We start from the raw sequence: 17,325 nt of genomic DNA, 5'->3' as shown, positions 1-17,325 counted from the left end.
ATTTATGAGTTCCATGATGATTCTTTCCATAGCCTTACAGATCAGGCTGGTCAAACTTATGGGCGGTAGTTACCTGGGTCAGTAGAATTTCCCCCTTTGTGGAGTGGGACCACTGTTGCTGTGCGCCAGTGTTCAGGTACATATCCTGTAGTGAGGCTAAGATTGAATAGAGTTCTTAGGGGCGGGTATAGTTCATCTTGGAGTTCACGTAACACGCAACCGGGGATACCATCGGGTCCCATAGATGCTGTGTTTTTTGCCTTGTTGAGTGCTGATTTCACCTGTGTGTCTGTGATGACTGGTAGGTTACATTCAGCAGGGATAGTTACTTGATCTTTAGGGGGTGAGGGAGGGGAGAAGTTTGCACTGAACCTATCTGCCAGAATGTTGGCAATGTCAGTAGGGTCAGTGAATTTTTTGTCATTGTGTACTAGCTCAGAGCATATCTGAGAATTTCCTCCCAAGGTTCTGACATAATTGAAGAAGGCTTTGTGATTGTCTTTGGTATCCTTGGCAATCTTTTTCTCAAAGTTTGCTTTAGATGTTTTATGAGAGAGCGTAGTTTTTTACTTGTGCTGATCAGGGAAGCCTTTCCCTTGTGGGATTTGGCTTTGTCCTGCAGTAGCTTCCTTCTTTTGTTGTACAGTTTGTTTATAGCCGGGGTCCACCAAACCGGGCGTTTTCCCTTGGTGGAGAGGGTCTTGGTTTTAGTTGGGATTGCTTGATCCATGCATTCTTGGAGATGTCCGTAGAAGGCTTTTGTGAAGGATTCAGCATTTTGGGATGTGGATTCTATTAACCCAGTAGGCTTAAAGGATATCATTTCTGACTTAAGGAGTGCAAAGTCAGCTTTTGAAAAGTTTTTCACTGTAGTCTTTTGATCTGTGGGTGGGGGTGGGATATGTACATCCAACGTGATCAGTTTATGATCAGATCTTACTAGTGAGGGGTTTATATCCGGTGTGGAGCATTTGGACCCCATGTTTGTGATAATCAGGTCAAGTATATTATCTCTCCTCGTAGGAGAGGTGACCAGTTGCTCCATAGCATTTGAGTTTATGAATTCCAGGAATCTTTGGGCTAGGGTGTTAGGGCTAGAATAGTGGGCCCAGTCTATGTTGGGGTAATTGAAGTCACCCAATATGATGGTGTTTGGTGTGACATTCATATCCTCCAGTGTTTTCAGGAATGCTTGATGGGATTCCTGGGATTGGGAGGGTGTTCTATAACATGCGACCAGTTGTATGGCAGTTTTGCCTATGGTGAGTAAAACTTGTATGGTTTCTGATGCTTCATGGGTAGCCACCAATCGAGAGGTGTAGGTGTCCTTTATGAAAATGGACACTCCCCCTCCCTTTGTGGTTCGGCCTGGAACTTGAGGCCGAAAACCATGATATGAGGTATAGCCTGGTAGCGCTGGAGTGCTCTCAGGAGCCTTGAACCAGGTTTCAGTTACTGCACAGACATCGATGTTCTCCATACTGAGAAGTGCTTGGAGTGCCTGCATCTTGAGATTTAGACTTCTGGCGTTGAGCAGCATTACCCTTAATTTTTTTCCATTTTTGTTTTTTATGGAGGTTGATTTGTCCTTTGAGCATTGCCTAAAAAAGGCACTATGGGGGTGGCAAGAGCCTTGGCCAGTATCCGGAAGCCCAGTGGTGACAGGTGCAAGCCATCCCTTGCGAAACAACGTGGCTTGTCCAGCATATCATCCCAGGCTGACAGACATTGGATCCCCTAGAATGACACCAGTGATTAAGCCAATTGTTAAAACTGATCATTTTGTCTTTGTACTGAGGCATCATTCTTGGCGAAGGCAGGATGCTGCTCAGGGTCAGGGTCATACCAGTCTGGGCTACATAATCGGAGAGCTCCTCAATGTCTCTTTTCATGTAGTCCAGGGAGGTACGTCTCAGGTCATTCACACCGCATGGACAATGACTGAATCATACTTGTACTTGCTTTGGAGTGACCTGAGTACGTGTGTAATGTGGCGGATCCTAGCCCCGATAGGCAGCTCACCGTTACCCTCTCCTTATTCAGCCTGGTAAGTGGAACATCGGTGTGTCTGACTATAGAGTCACCTATTACTAATGTCTCTGGCATAGTATTTTGCCTTAGGGGCTGTGTTTGTGTGACACACCTGTTGCTAGAGGTATGTGTTGTAGGTGTTGTGTTTTGTGGGGTGTATTTCTGGGTGTCTGCTTTGGAGGCCTCTGATGTTTTGGTAAGTTTTTACAAGAGCCTCCAGTATGTCTTTGTGTTTTATGTGTTTGGTTTGCATTGGTGGTGGTTATATGTGTGACTGGTTTTGCTTTGGGTGTGGGTACCATCTCTTCCTGACTGGTCTTGCCAGTCCTGAGTTGAGAGAGTTCAGCCTCCAGTCTGGCTATATAGTTGCATCTCTCACAAGTATATGTGTTAGTAGGAAGGAGGAGAGGGTTGTCTGTGTACATGAGACAATTGTAACATTGTCTTAAGATTCCCAGATTAACCAGCTGAACAAGAGAGGATGCTAGTGGTCTACCACCGACATACTAGAATATTATAAGGAGTGTTGTGCCTTTAAGGGAAGTGGGTATTCACAGGGTAGTGGCTGCCTGTGGTGCTTACTTTAGGGTAAGAGTGCTTGGTTTTATTATGAGTGCTTGCTAAGGATAGAAGTTCGAAAACAAGTGCTAAATATATACAGCTAGATAGACTGAGTAGAACTTCTAAGGGAAAAATTGAAGAGCAGACTTGGCGGAGCCAGAAAAAGTTAAAACCTGTATAGAATAGTTTACACCTGTATAACCGCTGTTGCTTAGGCCGACCGGCAAAGCGCCAAAACGCCCTGAGGCGGATTTTTATACAGGGAACTTGAAAAGAGCTAGAAATGGTCCAAGGCAACCAATGAATTACAGCTCAAGTGCTGAGATCACTTCCCCAGGGACAGATAGGCTGCTCAAGGCTCCCCACTCCCACTGGTGAGCTCAGAAACTTCCTTCTATCCAAGTAAGGCAATGGCCAACACAGGAACTACACACAGCCCAGAATACAGCAAAGCCTGTATACTGGTCTTAACTAGTCGAGCAAAGGCGGAAAACAAGGAGTATTTTTTTTGTTTTTGTTTTTAGAAAAGAACACAGAAATGCAGTTAGGCAAACAGTAAAATCGATTAACACAGGCTAGCACACTTTAGTGAGCAGCCTCAGCAATTAAATTAGCAAAAACAGTAATATTAGACCAGAGTCGACCAAAATGCTACTTTTAAGTGCAGATACTTTAGAATACAGCAGAAAAACACAAAAACAGTTGTATCTTATTAAATGAAAGCCAGAGAGGACAATGCAGATAAAAAGCCAAAAGTACTTAAATCAGGAAAGTGGTCAGCTTCTTTCAGTTCTCTGTAGCCAGGACCCCTCTGCAGGACCACGTGGAGCTCTGCCTGGGTATATAGCCAAAAAAATGCCCTGAGGCGGATTTTTATACAGGGAACTTGAAAAGAGCTAGAAATGGTCCAAGGCAACCAATGAATTACAGCTCAAGTGCTGAGATCACTTCCCCCAGGGACAGATAGGCTGCTCAAGGCTCCCCACTCCCACTGGTGAGCTCAGAAACTTCCTTCTATCCAAGTAAGGCAATGGCCAACACAGGAACTACACACAGCCCAGAATACAGCAAAGCCTGTATACTGGTCTTAACTAGTCGAGCAAAGGCGGGAAAACAAGGAGTATCATGGCCCTGGCATGAAGTCGGGTTTTGGTTTTGAAAACCAGTGGCTGCAGCTACCTACATGTGGGAAAAGGAATAAATATTCAAATTGTATTAATGTGTGTGTGTGTGTGTGTGTGTGTGTGTGTTTGTATGTTTATGATGCCGCTTCTAAATGTATTGATTACTTTGTATGTATCACAACTTTGTTCTTCATATATCCTTGCTGTTCATGTTTACTATGGATATTACTTGTATTGCTTGGTGTAGAACTTTTTTCCCCGGGCCTCCACTGAAAATGGACCTGTGTCCAGTCTGAATTTCCTCGTAAACAAATGTAAATAAATAAATAAATAATAAATAATAAATTTCAGCCACCAAGACAGGATTGTATTATTCTAACTTTCTATAGTCATGTTTTATTTAACACAAAGGCTCCCAAATGAAAGTATTACCTAATGCAGGGATACTTTCTTCAAATGAAGAAACAGAGGTATTTTTCCCCAGTTAATGCAACAAATATGTTTCCCACAATTCTCTTCTCTTGTTTTTATTTCCCCTGAGTTATTAGTATAAGATCGATTTAACCTGTCTACGTGGCCTGTTGGAGGAGTACATATAGTTAGATCCACAGTCTGGGTCTCCACTGGCAGAACGCAGTCAGAGTGGATAAGTCTAACAAGCCAAGTTGGGCAGTACTCACAATTAGGTTTGAAGTACCCTCTAAAAGGTCATCCATCAAATCCCTTGCATGGGTTGAAGATCATTATCTTTTAGGGTGCCTACCCACATTTCATTGCTCTCTGATAGGAGTATTTATATGTCTTTATTCAAGGGTACTAAAGGAGGTTCAGTAGGAGTATGTGCTTGTGCAAGAGACTTGGTGACTAGTATTGATTGCTCAACTTGTGGTGGGATGTAATCAGGAAGATCACATAGGGTCACTTGGGAGAATTGTGAATTTGTTACTATATACACATTGTTAGTAAGCAGACATGAGTATGTCTAAATGCTCATGTTTGAAGCAGAGATTGTTTTAAGTTGTCTTATCAACAGGAAACTATCATTAGCACTTCCTTCCACATCTGTTCTCAAATGCTCTATCTAGTGTTACAGATTTAATGACATTCACACGATGTAGGTAAGAATTTCTTTGTTGGCAAACAAACATTTGTTGTTGTAAACACAGAACATTTGCATAAATAGATATAACTGCTTCCTCCAAAAGAGATAATATACACAACTGTGCAAATCGTTCCATGTTACATCTGTGATTTCAGGCTGTACTATAAATAGTACTGTCTGTTGGCACTGCACAGAATTTTTCACATATAAGCTACAGCATGAAAGTATAATCAGAACTAGTATCAGAAAATTTTAGTTACAGCAAATACTGTTTCCTTTACCAGGGAAATAACAGTATTAACTCTGAGGAGTGTCACTAACAGTTGGGTATGCTGATTCATGTAAGTTCACTTGTGATTAAGATTCAGCTGTTCAAGTCAAAATACAGTTGATAAAAATGGAAGACAGTCCTACTAACTGTGTATGCACACTATAAGCATTCTTGTATTATTTTAACATAAAGAAAGGTAACCTAAACCCCACTGAGCACTGGGAAGTGCAACAGGCAGATTAAGCAAACTTTATTGGCTAAAAATTGAGCAGTAATGGGGTGGGCATCGTGCTTTGGGAAGCTGAGGTAATTATTATGCAATATTTGGAAAATAGTGTATTTTCACTGCAGTTTCTGGGTTACTACCTGTAAATAGTCTACAAACCAGGATAGGCCAGATAGGTCAATTCATCTTTCAGGCAGTCTACTTAGCAGGATGTCAACCTGTTAGTCTGTATTGCCTTGCAGAGGTCAAAGAATACCTCTCTGATGTACTTTAATTTATTTACTTTGTTCAGTATTGTATCAGAGGTCCCGCTTAAGGCAGTATTGATGCCTTGTCCTCCATCCCAGTGATGCAGAGGATAAAGCCATGGATAAAGCCATGACTACAACCCAGGTGACCCATGCTTGACTAGCATCTTGGGTGACTGATGGAGTGGCAGGGAGGGATGGGTGTGCTCATCCTGGGTGGGGGTGTATGTTGGTGTCTCTTTATGATGATCCTTGGTGGAGGCTAGGGACATTGCCATGAAGGTATAGTCAGTTTGTGGAAGTGGGCCTGGCTAAGTTGCTGCAGAGGCAAGATGATATGCTGCTAGCCCACATTGCATGCCCACCAGGGACCATACTATTCTGTCATAATGGAGAGGGGAGAGAAACAAGTAAGCCAAGCGAGAATCCCCCCGGACAGAAGCTCAGATGTGCCAAGCCATATTGCGTTAGATCTGTGACAGGACTCAGCAATTATTGGAATCAGTCTGGTGGTCATGGAGTAACTGGTAGATCCAGTGTGGACAGGGCACAAGGGCTAAGCCAGTCAAAATGATGGAAGGGTGGTAGGATAAAATGCAAAAAAAAAAAAAAGTATTGAAATGTTTGCTTAATCAAACTTATGATGCATGTCAGAGAGGATACTAAACTAAAAAATGTGATTAAAGCAGTTGTTTGTATCAATGTTTTTCAAACACTTTAGGTAAAGAGCTATGCAATACATAGCTCTTTACCTAAAGAACTATGCAATACATAGGACCTTCATTCCACTCCCATAGTCTCAATATATACGGTGTTTCTATAATTAGTACTTAAAGCGTTTGTTACTATTTCACTCTTTTTTTTCTTTATTTCCTTTCTATGTACATAGTTGTAGTCTTTAGTCTTCAAAACTGAAACCGGCTTCCAATATATACCTAATATAATGTTGTTTTTCTACACACACACACACACACACACACACACACACACACACACACACACACACACACACACACACACACACACATTAATACAATTTGAATATTTATTCCTTTTCCCACATGTAGGTAGCTGCAGCCACTGGTTTTCAAAACCAAAACCCGACTTCATGCCAGGGCCATGATACAAAGGGGATAAAACCTTAACTACGACCCCGGCAACATGGTCTGGTTAGTGGCTTGAGTGACTGAAGCACAGCCAGGGAGGGACGGACATGCCTATCCCATGGCAGAGGGATGTTCATCTCAATGCTCCCTGAGGGGAGGAGTTGACCACAGAAGGATGGAATAAATAAATGCATGGGAGGGTGAGGCAGATCATTAAATAACCCCCCCCAGTAGAAGCATCAGTGGCGTGATCCTTGAGGATGCCGTTAAGACCCATACTTGCCCCAGTCCTGAGGTGGAAGCATGAGCTGGAAGACCTGGAGGTGGATGGGACACTGAAATGGACAGAAAGTATGAAGTAAAAAGGGGGGAAATCAAAACCTGCCTCCATTGTATATCTTGAATAATAATATTTTCTTCTTATGCATGCTAACTTCATTTGCTTGTTTATGTACAAATATATATAATAATAGTATTCCTTTTGTATGTATCCCAATCTTTGTATTGTTTATTTCTGGAGCTTTTCTACCTAGGTCTCTGCTCAGAAAAGGCTATTCTTAGCTCAGCTGGATTATCCTAGTTAGCAAACTGAAATAAATAAGCAAACAATCAGGTAAATAAATGTTAAGTGAGCTGTTTGATCCATACTTGTGTGTAGGGTGTACTTAGACATTAATGGTATCCCCACCCCCTTGTTGATTAAAATCACAACATGTTTGACAATATACTATACTATGTGTCAAAGAGATGAGAGATGAATGCTGTTCATCACTTGAAATATTCTCTTTTTGCCTTCTCTGATTTAGCTGGGTTAAGTGAGGTATTCAAAGTCATGTAATTTGTAAATGAAGACTGTGGGAATTAAATGTACAAACTGACGATAGTTAGCATCTCAGAATCTCGTGTGCTAAATTGCATTCTTCATAATGCGCACAAACTTTCATTAACTTAAACCATAGATAGAAAATTAGCAAGGCACATGCCAATCCATATATGAGAAATAAGGGGGAAAACCTGATATTAAGCTGCTGAGTTAAATTTACATAATAATCTTACTGAGTCTGAGCAAATGAGCCCAATAAGCATCCTGCTTGCAAATGTTTTGGCTGACAGTACATGTCCAACCACTTTTGTGCTCCTAGGCAGATGATGTCATACATAAATTATATACTACTACCTTCTGGAAAAGACTAGGCTACAGTTACTAACTCCTGGAAAAATATGTTTGATCCTGCCCCTCATATTATATACAGCCTTTTGCTTTTGGATTTAACAAGTTATTAATTGATATGTTAATGTGCTACTTAACAGTATTACATGATGGTTTTTGAGAACAAAACTTGGAATTAAACACAAAATCGATTATTAACACTTATTATTATGCATATTAGTTATCATCATCATCAGCCCCCCTTTTCCCATTTTTCTACATGGGGTCAGGTTGTTGTGTCAACTCTCACAATCTGTTTCTATTTAGTACCATTGTCCTTCCTTCTTCAGCACTTATAACTGACTGTCACAGGTCTTCTCTCACACAATCCATCCGCATCTTTTCTGTATAACCTTGTTTTCTCTGGCCTTCTTCCTGCACACCCCATATCTTTTTCACCAGATTGCACATGTGCTCAAGCCACTGTAGTCTATTCTCTTTGATCTTTTTTGCAATTAGAGTTACTTTGACTTCTGCACTTATGTCCTCATTTCTTCATCTGTCACACAGTGTGCATCCAACCACCCATCTCAGGCACTTCATCTCCATCATCTCTAGCTTCCTCAATTGCTCTGCCTTTACTGCTCAGGTTTTTGTACCATACAGTAGTACTGGTTGCACCACTATTTTGTACATCTTAACTTTTCAGCTTCTTTGGCATTCTTCTGTCATATACTACACTTGACACTTAGTGCCAGTTGGCTGCACCCCCTCTGATTCTAGCTTTGACCTCCTCATTCAGACTTCCCTTCTCCTCAACCACCCATCCCTGATATTTGAAGCTGTTAACCTACCCCATTATTTTCCCTTCTATCTGAATTTTCAGCTACTTCTGATTTCCCCCATTTGCTTTCAAACCACTGTCTTATCTGTACCCAGTTTCATTCCATGTGCCTTCAGGTTTGCATTCCATTCCCCTATCCTTTGTTGAAGTTCTTGCTCAGAGTCTGCCTGTAATGCCAGATCATCTGCATACAACAACTTTGTTGATCTGTTACCTCCCACCTCTTTGTTAATGTAGTCCATCACCAGTATGAACAACAGTGGTATCAGAGCTGAACCCTGATGCACACCTACTCCCAATTGGAACCCCTCTGTGAGACCCAACACTCTTTGTACTTGAGTCATTGGGTCCTTGTACATAGATTGCACTAATTCTACCAATGTTTCTGGGAAGTTGAAACACCACAGGACTGCCCAAATCAGCTTTCTTGGGACCTTGTCATATGGTTTCTTCGAGACTAGGAATGCCCAGTTGGACTCTTTCCTCATCTCTAGCTTCTTCACAAGTATCTGTCTCACTGCAAACATTGGGTCAGTTGACCAAACTAATCATCTCCCATCTTACTTTCTACTACTCTGCATATTCATTTATGAATCACAACTTTCATGCAATGTGACAGGAGTTTGACACCTCTGTAACCCCCACAGTTGTGTAAGTCCCCTATATTACTGAATACTAGCACTAATATGCTTATTCTCCAGTCATCTGGGATATGTCTTTCTTGCCACACTGCTATGAGTACCCTCAGGAGCCATTTCTCCCCTATCTCACCCAGTAGCTTTAGCATACCTGCTGTGACCTCCTCAGAGCTGCTTTCCCAGACTTCATTTTCCTTAGTGCTACTTCATCTGTGGTGGGTTCCTTTTCTTCTCTCTTCATAGGCTGTGTCTTGGGCAGTATAGCTTCTGTGGGGTTTTCTTCGTTCAGCAGCTGCTAGAAGTACTCTTTCCATCTGCCTTTGATGTTCTGTGGACTGGTGAGCAAGTTGCTGCGGGCTTCCCTTACAAAGGGATTCTGACTATCTTCTTTATCTTTCTGTCTTTGCCTTGCAACCTGGTACAGTTTCTTTGTGCCATCTACTGAGTCACTTTCCAGAAGCTGCTAGAGTGCCTCTGCCTCTTTTCTTTTGCAACTCCTTTCTTAACCTCTTTTTAGCCAACTAGTATTCCTTCCTGGCCTGGTTCATCTTTTCTATCTTCCACTTTTTCCTGACTACTTCTTTCTTTTGATGGCTTCCTGGATTTCTGTATTCCACCACCAGCCTCCTTATGTACCTAATTTCCATACCTCGCTCAGCCACATATCTGTTCTGTAGTCCTCAAACATGCTGTTTTGAGGAGCTGCCATTCTTCTTCAACTCCATCTTCATCTTCTTCTGGAGGTGTTAGAGCCCTGAGTAGATCCTTGAACTGTTGTGTTTTCCCTCCAGTCATCTTCCAGGTTTTCAGCTTGGTCACTGTTGACCTTGGAGCCTTCTCTGGCCACTGCTATTATGCATGTTAGCCACCCTGTCATAACAGAGCTGTATAATCTCCTTGAGGAGCATCACCAAATGTAAATCAAATAAATCTGAAATTATCACCTTTTAGTAAATGGACTCTTTGGTTAACATTTTACACAAGAATTCACTTGTCTAAAAATTTGAAGTTTGCAACTAAGGATGTTTTCTGCATCTGAAGATTTTACTTATTCTATATGAGTGTGTATGTATTCCTAAGGAGTTCAGGGATGTGGGGATGGGATGTGGAATCTGAGTAGACCCTGTTCAAGACCACAGTATCTGAAGCAGTGACAAAGAGTTTTACCTAAAGCTGGTTGTTGGTCGTAATTGCAGTAAACCTAAGAGAAACTATTGTCTATCAGCAGAAAGGGAAGACATCAAGTTCAGTGCAGTGGTGTGTGTGTGTGTGTGTGTGTGTGTGTGTGTGTGTGTGTGTGTGTGTGTGTGTGTGTGTGTGTGTGTGTGTGTGTGTGTGCGTGAGTGTGTGTGTGTGTGTGTGTGTGTGTGTGTGTGTGTGTGTGTGTGTGTGTGTGTGTGTGTGTGTGTGTATGTGTGTGGAAGGGGTGGTCTCCATACTTGACTGGTAAGTAAAAATAAGCCAGTCCAACAAGGCAGAAGCTGCAGAAATTGCTGAAGTGAAAGCCTAGGTGTCAGGTGACATTGACAATATCATGTTCACTGACTTTGTATGGCTTCATGGAGGCCTTGGCAAACTGCCTGATGACTAAAGAGGGGAAGCATAATATTACCCATAATATTACCATGCTGATCCCATCAAGAGTAGAGAAATGCTGATCTCAAATAAGGACATTGTTGAGGTGTGAGCTTTGCTGAACTCCTCAATATGGTATACATACTTTATTCCAGAGTCAGAGGATGGAATTGGATTTTATTGTGTAGATGAGGTCATGTCAACAATTAAATAATTCAGTTGTGATAGGAACTGTAGGAGTAAAACAGATAAGACTGGGCATGTTAAAAGTGGTTGACACTGAAGACTTTTGTGGTTGACTCACTTTTTTAGTGTTGGTAGAAGGCTGGGACAGTACCACTAGACTGGCTAATTGGGGTAGTAGGTCTCAGTTTTAAAAGGAGATAGGAATGTTTTCCAGTAATAAAAAACTGCATTGATCAATCTTTCTGGGAATCATATGCCAGGCTGCTGGAAAGGTGACTCATTTTCTGAACCTCTGATTCCTACAGAGCAATGTGGGTTCCATTCTGGCCAATGAACAGTGAATCAATGTTTGGTCATTGCACAGATAGTGAATAAGCATACCTTTCAACTGTACAGATTTTTCCAGAATGCCCAGATTTTTGCTTCTTGTTTTTAGTCTGTACCTCATAAAAATTTGTGGTTTTCTAGAAAATCATCGAGGACTGAAGTCACTAAATAATGACATACATTTGACTTTCAAACTTCATATCCTTCAGAAAATGCATACTAAAACAAATCCTAATTTTCTAACAACTTTCTAAATTTATAAGAACAGTATTTAAAATCTGTCCCTATTGTTGGTCCTTTCCTCCCCCATTATTTTAGGCCTTTTCCTAATTTCTTATCCTTAGAGGTTGAGAAGTATGTGACCAAGTGGTATGAGTTTGCACTAATATCTACATGTATTTTGTTGAGCTGAAGAAGACATATGACTGTGCACCGCAGAATGCCATTTTGGAGCTGCTGGAGTTATACAGGTAAGTTCCCCAATCTACTGCTATACTCCTTTTGATATTTGCATTTTTGAAGTTAGTCCTGTGGTTGCATTCTCATTATAAAGTTAAATATGGTTCAGGTGTGCACAGAACTCCACTGCAGATGTGCCCTGTCTAGCTTACTCTTTGTGCTTTTTATTGATAGTATGTCAAAGCACAGCATAGGCCTGAATGGCATCCATTTTAAGGATGTAAAAAAATTCATACTTTTCTCATCTGATAATGTTTACCTCTTGGCTTCAAGTCATTGTGATTGTCAGCATGCAGATGAACATTTCACTGTTGAGTATAAAGTGACCAGGAAGAAAAATCTTCTCTTCAAAGTCAGAGGTCATGGTTCTCTTGTACAAAAGAGTGTATTGCTGTCTACAGCTGAGGGAGGAGCAGCTACTTCAGTGGAAGAATATAAGTTTTTTGATATATTGTTCATAAATGAAGGTGGAGGGAATTGGGAAATTGACCAATGAATGGGTACAGTGGAGACAGCACTGCAGGCATTGTGCCAGGTTGTAGTGGTGAAGCAAGAACTCAGTCATAGAATGAAGTTGTCAGATTATCAGTCAATATATGTGCCCATCCTAATTTGAACTCATGGGCCACCGATAGTGACCAAAAAGAATCTAAAGAAGTTACAAGTGGGCAGGAATGATAGTTGAAACATTCCAGTAATTATTGCATCAATCCAGCCCAATATGGGACTACTTTTACTTTGACCTTCATTCTTGCCAAGCATGATGTCTTTTCCTAATGATCTTTCTCTTTGCTTGATATTTCCAAAGTAAGAAAGTCAAGTCTTGTCATCTTAGCTTCCATGGAAAACTATATTTTTCTGTACTGATTGATTTCTGCTTTGGGGCAGTCTGTGCTATACTCAGCATTCTTCAACAACAGCATCATTGAAATGCATCATATTTCTCCTTTCATGTTTCTTCACTGCCCAACTTTTGCATCTACATGATATTATTGAAATACCTTATCCTGGGCTACTTCGGTCATCGTGCTTAAAGATACAACATTGTGGTAGAATATTTTATCTACAGTCTTCATGGATGTTTGCCAAAAGTAATTTGTTATCGGATTTTTTTATTGCTTCTCCGAATGTTAGTGAGTATTGATACAAGCAGGCTGAAGCTATCTACTGTTTTTCCATCTGGAGCAAATTTATTGATTTTATCAGTTACTGGGATACGTGTCTTTCACGTTAAAGTGCTAACCCATTTTAAGACTTTGTTGCTTATTCTTGATTAGCAGATTTAGATTGTCTTCATTTTCAGCCACTTTCATACTTTGATTTTCTTAATACAATCCTGCTTCGCTGATGATTAGTTTCATGTATAGATTTAACAGGTATTAGGAAAGTACGATAGAGGTTGGTGAAGAAGAAGTGGGATTGTCAAACAGATGAAGAAAGTAGACAAGAGTATAAGGAGATGAGGTGCATGGCAAAGAGAGAGGTGGCGAAGGCTAAGGATAAGGCATATGAAGAGTTGTATAAAAGGTTGGACATTAAGGAGGGAGAAAAGGACCTGTACCGATTGGCTAGACAGAGGGACCGAGCTAGTAAAGATGTGCAGCAGGTAAGGGTGATAAAGGATAATGAAGGAAACTTTCTCACAAGCGAGGAGAGTGTGCTAAGCAGATGGAAAGAGTACTTTGAGGGGTTGATGAATGAAGAGAATGAGGGGGAGAGAAGGTTGGATGATGTGCGGATAGTAAATCATGAAGTGCAGTGGATTAGCAAGGAGGAAGTAAGGATAGCTATGAAGAGGATGAAGAATGGAAAGGCTGTTGGTCCAGATGACATACCTGTGGAAGCATGGAGGTGTTTAGGTGAAATGGCAGTGGAGTTTTTAACTAGATTGTTTAATGAAATCTTGGAAAATGGGAGGATGCCTGAGGAATGGAGAAAAAGTGTTTTGGTACCGATTTTTATGATAAGGGTGATGTGCAGAGCTATAGTAACTACAGAGGGATTAAATTGATCAGTCACAGCATGAAGTTATGGGAAAAAGTAGTGGAAGCTAGGTTAAGAAGGGTGGGTGATGATTAGTGATCAGCAGTATGGTTTCATGTCAGGAAAGAGCACTACAGATGCAATGTTTGCTCTGAGAGTGTTGATGGAGAAGTACAGAGAAGGTCAGAAGGAGTTGCATTGTGTCTTTGTGGATTTAGAGAAAGCATATGACAGGGTGCCTAGAGAGGAGTTGTGGTATTGTATGAGGAAGTTGGGAGTGTCAGAGAAGTATGTAAGAGTGGTACAGGATATGTACGAGGGTAGTGTGACAGCGGTGAGGTCTGCGGTGGGAGTGATGGATGCGTTTAAGGTGGAGGTGGGATTACATCAAGGATCAGCTCTGAGCCCTTTCTTATTTGCAATGGTGATGGACAGGTTGACAGACGAGATCAGACAGGAGTCCCCGTGGACTATGATGTTTGCAGATGACATTGTGATCTGTAGTGAGAGTAGGGAACAGGTGGAGGAGACCCTGGAGAGGTGGAGATATGCTCTAGAGAGAAAAGGAATGAAGGTCAGCAGAACTAAGACAGAATATGTGTGTGTGAATGAGAGGGAGGATAGAAGAATGGTGAGGATGCAGGGAGTAGAGGTGGTGAAGGTGGATGAGTTTAAGTACTTGGAGTCAACAGTTCAGAGTAATGGTGAGTGTGGAAGAGAGGTGAAGAAGAGTGTACAGGCAGGATGGAGTGGGTGGAGAAGAGTGTCAGGAGTGATTTGTGACAGACAAGTACCAGTAAGAGTGAAAGGGAAGTTCTACAAGAGGGTAGTGAGACCAGCTATGTTATATGGGTTGGAGACAGTGGCACTTACAAAAAGGCAGGAGTCAGAGCTTGACGTGACAGAGTTAAAGATGTTAAGATTTGCACTGGGTGTGATGAGGATGGACAGGATTAGGAATAAGTATATTAGAGGCTCAGCCCATGTTGGAAGGTTTGGAGACAAGGCCAGAGAGGCAAGATTACATTTGCTTGGACATGTGCTGAGGAGGGATGCAGAGTATATTGGGAAAAGGATGCTAAGGATGAAGCTACCAGGTAACAGGAAAAGAGGAAGGCCTAAGATACGGTTTATGGATGTGGTGAGAGAGGACATGCAGGTGGTTGGTGTGACAGAGCAAGATGCAGAGGACAGGAAGAAATGGAAACCGATGATCTGCTGTGGCGACCCCTAATGGGAGCAGCTGAAAGAAGAAGAAGAAGAAGGAAAGTACAATAGCTTGTCATTCCCCTTTACCAATTTTAAATAATTCTGTCCATTCTTGTTCTATTTGAACAATTCCTTCTTGACTGAATGATGTAAAGATTGTGTATAAGAACACCTTCTCACATCCATGAGTCTGTTGCTGTTTCCCGAATGTTGTTTGCACTTCTAGCAACACTCCTTCCAAGTATGGTTGTAATCTCTTCTGAATAATCTTGGAAGTACCTTGCTAACATGTGGGATCAGCATGATTGTGCAATAATTTCAACAACAGTCAATTTGCCTTTTTTTCAATACAGCTATAAACACAAATCTTTTCTAGTCAGGTGGACGCAATACTGAATTCCAAATTTCCAAACATACTCAAATAGCCACATCTGTGTGACAGCATTAATGCTTTGTGTTTTCTTTCTTGGTAAACCCTTCAGTGTTGCCTCCACATCTTTCATCACCTTTGTCTGATGTTTACAGTATAATGATAGCGTAGTTTTCCCCCTTTTTAAATTTTTTCAGCATCATTTAATATAGATAATTGAGCATCTTTTAACATTCCATTTCAAAGCAGACATTCCCTCTTTAGGTGTCAAAATTTTAAAAGCCCAGTCTTGTTCTGTAGCATTTTCTGATATTATACCATTGTCTTTTCTGGCAATACATTGGAAATTTTGGTTAACTTTCACAACTACATGACTTTCTTCTTTGGTGTAAGCTTTTTTAAGTTTCTGATCTATATTCAAAATTCTCATTAGTTAGCCATTTCGATTATTTTTGCTTTTTCATTTTATTGTCAACCAGAGAATTCTGATGCTGCTGTGAATAATTTAGACTTGCTACTGTACTTCTTTTAACCTAACTTGTGTCTCTAATTTGGTTAACATCATGACCCTTGTGAATAAAATCTGTGCTCAGTTTCTGCATTTTATCCCTACCTTCACTGACAGATGTTGATAACCTATAAACTCAGTCAGCAGATCAGGCACAATATTTTAAATGTACATTATCACGAATGATTGCATTGACTACACTTTCACTTTCATCTAATACAACTTTTCTTAATGTCTTCTTATAACTTCCACATACTCTATCATAGCTATCTAAAGCAGTGAATTGATTTTCTGGAGGTCTTTGAACTCCTGTAATATATTTTCAAGATCATATTTTACTTATTGCCTGTTTCGCCTGTTCTTCCTCATTTTTGCTTGATTTTTTATAGGGTGCTGGTGATCTGTACTACAGTAATCTCAGATTTTAATTTTATTGATATTATTGATCATTTACACAAATATTGTGTACAGCCTCATTGGATGAAATCCACATGTAGAACTGCAGCTTATATTATGGAACGTTGGAGTAAACAGGCTATTTCTCTTACAGAATTCTGACAGATGATCTTGTGTTTCCTTTCTATCACAAACCACTTGACTTTTTTTTTTGTTCACATTTGCATTCCATTCACTTATGACTATCCGTAGTATCTTGTTTGAACATTCAGCCAGATGCTGCTTTGTACACGCTTGTACAACTGATTAGCATCATCCTCTGTATCTGAATTATGGTTAAGGCATGCCTAGTAGTTGAGCATTATCCTCTGTATCTGAATTATGGTTAAGGAATGCCTAGTAGATGAATAGATATTAAGCGTTCACAGATTGTATTGTATTTCATTACTGTTCTCCCAAGCCTCTTTCAGTTATGAATGTGACACCATTTCTATTAGCCTTTCATTTCCAGTAGAGTAGACCATGAGGTCATCAGATTCAAAGTGATTACATATAAGAGAGAGAGACAGTATGCCCTATATAGTCAATGACTGATTACATTGATTAATACCAGCATTTCAACTACTACACTATCAAAAGGAAATGCAAGTGACAATACAGCAACTGCAAAAGGAAAGCACAGTGTCATTTTGAGATTGGGATTAAAATAAAAAGACATAAATACATGTTTTATGTTTGGGGCCAGCAAATTCGTATGGTAATATTATATTCTCAGCTTGGAAGACATACAGATTTATGACACTCGTGTTGCCTTTTAGCAACATATTTTTTTTTGGAAAATGTTTGTTGATGACATCTTTATGATTTGGCAAGGGAATATCTGAGAGCTTGAGAATTTTATTATTTATTTAAATTGTAGCACAACATTTTTATATGTTCATATAAACCTGACAGTGATGATACTGCTTTTCTGGAAGTAGCAATTGCTTATTTTCATTGTACTGTATCAAT

The sequence above is a fragment of the Protopterus annectens genome, chromosome 2.part0 (genome assembly GCF_019279795.1).
Source record: "Protopterus annectens isolate FY-2018-M chromosome 2.part0, PAN1.0, whole genome shotgun sequence".
In the NCBI taxonomy this organism is placed as follows: Eukaryota; Metazoa; Chordata; order Ceratodontiformes; family Protopteridae; genus Protopterus; species Protopterus annectens.
The sequence above is the reverse complement of the archived record's forward strand: the minus strand, read 5'-3'. Positions refer to the sequence as shown.